Source organism: Trichosurus vulpecula, chromosome 2 (assembly GCF_011100635.1).
Source record: "Trichosurus vulpecula isolate mTriVul1 chromosome 2, mTriVul1.pri, whole genome shotgun sequence".
Taxonomy (NCBI): domain Eukaryota; kingdom Metazoa; phylum Chordata; class Mammalia; order Diprotodontia; family Phalangeridae; genus Trichosurus; species Trichosurus vulpecula.
In genome coordinates, this window is record NC_050574.1 from 297,814,590 (window position 1) to 297,820,804 (window position 6,215).

A 6,215-nucleotide genomic window follows, 5' to 3' on the forward strand; every position below is an offset into this window, starting at 1 on the left:
AATAAAACAAGCCTTTCCATAACATACTAAAATACAAAAAAGATGATTGCACATGAAACTGCAAATCTAATATGTACAACTTGCTCTTCTTTTAAAATACATATATTAAAGTCTAATATGTACAACTTTCTATTTTTAAAATATGTATATTTAAGTTATTATATAACATTTTCCCCTTTTTTTCTTTCTTCCCCACACTCACCCTGCCTGAGAGATGTTCTTCATATGCCCTTTGTTATCAATTCGCATATTTGTAATAGTCAAAATGACTTAGTTTCTCAACATTGTTCAAAAAGCAATATTGCTATTACTGTATACAATGCTCTCCTGGGGCTTTGATCTTTTCTCTAACTGTAAGACAGTTCAACCATTCATCCTATCAACATGAAAAATAAGCAGGAGTAGGGCAGCTAAATGGCACAGTGGATAGAGTACCAGCTCTATAGTCAGGAGGACCTGAGTTCAAATCCAGCCTCAGACACTTGACACTTACTAGCTGTATGACTATGGGCAAATCACTTAACCCCAGTTGCCTCCAAAACAAAACAAAAAAGAATAGATGGGAGATGGCCATAGAGAGAAAGGCACTAGGAGCCTGGGCTGGGCGGGGGGAGGAAAAATAGGGAAAGGTCTCCAGAATAAAGTGGCATTTAAGCTGAATCTTGAAGGAGTACAGAGACTTTAAAAAGTAAGCAAGGAGTACATAGGCATAGAGCATGGTCAATGCAAAAGCATGCAAATTGGACATGAAAGGCAAATAGGCAACTTTGAAAGAGAGTGGTATGTGAACATGAAGACCACAAAATAGGGATGCAGCAGGTTGTGAAGGGCTTTAAACACCAAATAAAAGATTTTTGAATGTGATCCTGAAGCTAATTCCAGGCTTGGACTTTGTTGAGTGGGCAAGTGACAAGATCAGACTTATGCTTTAGGAAAATCACTTTAGCAGCCATGTGGAAGATGTATCTTACATTCATCTGGGAAATATAATACTCATAAGAAGTATAGTATGCATGATATAGCTGCATGCATGCACATATTTACACATATTTTAATATAAATGTGTGCACATATCAAAACACAGATACACATGTGTGTACACATTTGTGTATATTCTATGTATATATACACACATGCAAATACATATATAAAATATCTAGATGTGTAATTACATAATATTTATATATTTGTATTTATGAATTTGTTTAGATGTTAGATTTGTTAGATTTAGATAATGTTAGGTAATTAGATGTTACATAATGTTAGATTAACTCATTTATATCATACATAAATATATAAATGACAGTATATATCAGTAACTATATATATGTATGTACATAGATATATATGTATACATAATACACATATATGTATGTATGATTATATATGTATATATTTTTTACACACTTCTTTGTATATGTGTGTGGTCCTTTTGGGGTAAGGTAGGCCATGAACAACTGATCAAATTGGAAAGAATCTTTTGACAGAAGTCACATTTGAGCTGAACAAAGTGAAGAGCTAGGGGTTCCTTCTAGGAGGTCTATAAGAACGATTGAAAACATTCCAGCCATGGTAGACAGCCTATGTGAAGGAAGGCACAGAGGCAGGAAGGAGGATGGCTGGCATAGAGAATAGATAATAAGCTCCTTTGGCTGGAGGAAAAAATTACATGAGGAAGTGTATTGTAGAATCAACTTGGAATGATAGACTAGAGAGGATTGTAAAGGATTTTCAATAACTGGAGGACCTTGTATTTTATTTTTAAGGCAATAGGGAATCACTTCTTTTTTTCTTTTTGTTTTAAATAGTATTTTTCCACAATTACAAATCAAGAAAATTTTAGCATTAGTTTTTATAAGATTTTGAGTTTCACGTTTTTCTCCCTCCCTTCTCTTCCATTTTCTGAAAACAATAGGCAGTTTGATATAGTTTATACGTATGCTATCATGTAAAACATTTACCTTTTCACCATGGTTATGGAAGAAGAACCAGATCAAAAGTTAAAAAAGAAAGAATAAAGTGAAAAACTATGCTTTGATCTGAATTCAGAGTCCATAAGTTCTTTATCTGAATGTGGATAGCATTTTCTTTTGTGAGCCTTTGTACTTGTTTGGGATCACTGTGTTGCTGAGAAAAGCTGAGTCATTCATAGTTGATCATCAAACATTATTCCTGATACTGTGAGCAGTGTTTTCCTGATTCTGCTCATTTCACTTTGCATCAGTTCATATAAATCTTTCCAGGTGTTCCTTTCCTGTGTGTGTGTATGTATCTCTGCTTCAAGTGTGTTTCTTGTAAACAACCTATTATAAAATGCAGTTTTTGATCCACTCTGCTATCTGGTTCTGTTATATGGGAGAGTTCATCCCATTCACATTCACTATTATGATTTTTACCTGTGTATTTCTCTCCATCCTATTCTTCCTCCTGTTTGTCGTCTCTCTCCTTTGATCCCTTCCCTCCTCACCAGTGTTCTACTTCTGTCTACCACCTCCCCTGCTATGTTCTCCCTTCTGTCAGTCCCTATCCTGCCTTACATGAGCTCCTTCCCACCTACTTCCCTGTCAGTTAAGGTAAATTTCTATATTCAACTGATTGTGTATATCATTCCCTCTTTGAGCCAATACTCAAGAGAGTAAGGTTCAAGTAATGCCCATTGCCCCATCCCACCCCATCTTCCCCTCCACTGTAATAGGTCTTTCTTGTCTCTTCATGTAAGATAACTTTCACATTTCTGCCTCTCCCTTCCTCCTGCACCTATTGTACGCCTTTCTCATCTCATTCCCTTGAATACACTGTATACCCATACCCTCTGTCTATGTTTATTTCTCCTATCTGTATTGTTAGTGACACAATTTTAAGTCTTACAAGCATATTGTATATAAATAGTTTAGTTCTACTGAATCCCTTACGTTTTCTTTTTCCTTTTCACCTGTTTATGCTTCTCTTAGGTCTTGACAATGGAGGTTAAATTTTTAGTTTTGTTCTGGTCTTCTCCCTATGAAAGATTGAAATCCTTCTATTTCCTTAAATAACCATTTTCCTCCATAATGTATTATGCTTAATTCTGCTAGGTAAGTGATTCTTGGTCATAGTCCTAGCTCTGTCCTCTGAAATATCATGTTCCATGACCTTGTATCCTTTAATGTTGCAGCTGCCAAGTCCTGTGTGATCCTGATTATGACTTCTTGGTATTTGAAATATTTTTTCCTGGCCACTTCTATATTTCCTTGACTTGATAGTTCCGAAATTTGGTTATAATGTTCTTTGGGGTGTTTTGTTTTGGGATCTCTTTCCTGAGGTGATTGGTAGATTCTTTCAATACCCATTCTGATCTCTGGTTCCAGGACATCAGGGGGGTTTCCCTTGATGATTTCTTGATAGATGCTTTCCAGGTTCTCCTTTTCATTATGGCTTTCAGGTAGTCCAATGATTCTGATATTGTCTCTCTTGAATCTATTTTCTAGGTCAGTTGTTTTTCCTATGAGGTATTATACATTTTCTTCCATTTTTTCCACTTCTTTGAATTTGTTTGATTGATTCTTGATGTCTCATAGAGTCATTAGCTTCCACTTGCCCAATTCTAACTTTTAAGGTGTTGTTTTCCTCAATTAGCTTTTGTACTTTCTTTTACATTTAGCCAATTGTACTCTTTTTTAAAATTAAATGCTTCACTTTTACTATTGAGCCCAAAATACAAAACTCATTCTAAGGCTTCAACTTAGATTGATATCACTGTATATTGTCCATTTTCTCATTATTCCAGTGGTGGTCATCACAGCATTACCTGATTAATGACTTTTGTCATGATGTGCTTCCTTCCCAACAAGAATACTTTGCTTACAGCGGATTTAAAGCTTATCAAATTTGAAGTTAACAGAGTCTAGCTTTTTTCCATAATAACCTCAAACCACCCTTTTAAAGCATGGTTACCATTCCATGTATGTTTAGCAATATAGTCGTTAAAAAGTTGCATTTAACTGATACCAAATCCACATAAGTTAAAATTGTATTCTACTGACAGCTCATACACAGGAAAAATGTACAACACTCACGTGATTATTTAATTTTTCAACTTTACCCTTCTTCCACAAGCCACCTTAGCTACGCTACTTAGCTAGTGTGAAAACTTTTAGCTTAACTGTCTAAATTACATATACTCACACCTTTTAACTTTATTATCAAGTTGTGACCAGTCATCTAATAGTAGCACAAAGTTTTTAACCTGTTCAGCACCTAACTTTACTTTGCGAAATGTATGACTCAGATGAATCTTACTGGTGATATATTTGAAATACATTTTTAAAATAACAAGTCATAAAAACATGAAGGCCATTTAAATAGCAAAATTGGACATATGTACCACAGACCTTACAAAACAGGTTTTAAAATGCTTATTGTAAAGAAGGGATAAGAGTTCACTTGCTTAGATATTTGAAATACAGCTTTATTATGATCTAAACAAGAAGGGAATGGGAATGACAGTAACAAACAAGATTCACTGTGGAATATCATGATGGGACTGCAGCAGTCTTATATTTGAAACTCAAGGGGATGTAAATGTGGTCCAAAACAGCTAAATACACAGGTCCAAAATAAGAATTATATTTTTTAAACTGTTACATTCACTCCAAAGTCCATTCCTTTCCTTCAGCATCCCAAAAATTAAGCACATGTTCTGTTCAGCTATAAAATAAAGTGGCAAATGCGCTACACCACTGACATCACAGGACACTTGCCTATAAAACTAGACCTCTGAAGCTGGGCTCTAGCTTCATTCCCTTATAGGTCATCATCTTCATCAGGGAGTGCAGTTGTCTGAGCAATCTGTAAGTCCTGCTCATAGTGCGCTGCCAGTGCTGGGTCCATGACAACCTCTGGAGGTGCAAGAGCAGGCATGGCAACAAACTCCAAATTAGGATCTCCAATAAGTTTTCTAGCAAGCCAAAGGAAGGGCTTCTCAAAGTTGTAGTTACTTTTGGCTGAGATGTCACAATACTGGAGATTCTTCTTCCTGTGTAAGACAATTGAATCCTCCTTGACTTTTCTGTCCTTAATATCCACTTTGTTGCTACACAGCACTGTAGGGATATTGTCACATACTCGTACCAGATCTCTATGCCAGTTAGGTACATTCTTGTAAGTAACTCTTGATGTTATATTAAACATTGTAATGGCACACTGAGCTTGGATGTAATTGTCATCTCTCAGACCACCAAATTTCTCTTATCCAGCTGTATCCCATACGTTGAATTTAATAGGGCTTCTGTTAGTATGGAACCTGAGAGGATGGACTTCAACACCCAGGGTGACCACATAATTCTTCTTAAATTCACCAGTCAAGTAACATTTTACAAATGTAATTTTTCCACTACCTCCATCTCCAACTAATACAAGTTTGAACTGCACTTGGGGTTCTTCTTGGGTGGCCATCACGATGATTCTTCCAGAAGTGTTTCTGTCTCTACTTGACTCTCTCCATCTCTGCCTGACTCCAATTGTACTCTTTAAGGAGTTGTTTTCTTCAGTGGATTTTGTGTCTCCTTTTCCATCTGGCAAATTCTACTACTAAAGCAGTTTTCCAAGTTGTTGAGTCTTTTTTTTCATAATTCTCTTGCATCACTCTCATTTCTTTTCCCCATTTTTCTTCTACCACTCATGATTTTTAAACTTCTTTTTGAGCTCTACTATTTGTTCTGGTCTTGACATAATTTCCCATTTTTCTTTGGAGTTTTGCCCGTAGGTGTTTTGACACTGCTGTCTTCTTCTGAGTTTGTTTCTTGGTCTCTTCCTTGTCACCATTATAGCTTTCTATGGTCAGGTTCTTTTTTATTTGTTGTTTTCTGCTCATCTCCCTCCCCCCACCTTTTTGGCCTTTTCCCCTTCTTTTAAATTTGAACTCTGCTCCCGGGGTGGATTGGGCACTGTCTCCAGCTTCTTGTGCTAATGGCTGCAGCCCCTGGTTTTTCACCTGGTGCTGAGCTATTCTTGCCCTGAGCCCTCGGGGGACCCTCTTGTCTGGTAATGTGCTGTGAGGGTGGGGGTTGATTGATGCTGCTGGAGGACATAGGGGGTCTAGCAGCTTACCTGATCCTGAGCTGGGGTCCTAATGGCAGTGTCCAGAGTGTTCTGAGGGCCAGTGGGGTTTTTCTGCATTTCCTGGGGGCTACACTGAAGTACGTGTAGGTCTGGTTGCTGGAGGACACCTGCCTGCC

The 6,215-nt window shown here is 37.1% G+C and overlaps 1 pseudogene; it reads right to left on the reverse strand.

Moving 5' to 3' along the window:
* Positions 1 to 4,782: 4,782 nt before the first annotated feature.
* Positions 4,783 to 5,433, reverse strand: LOC118838818 (annotated as a pseudogene).
* Positions 5,434 to 6,215: the final 782 nt, after the last annotated feature.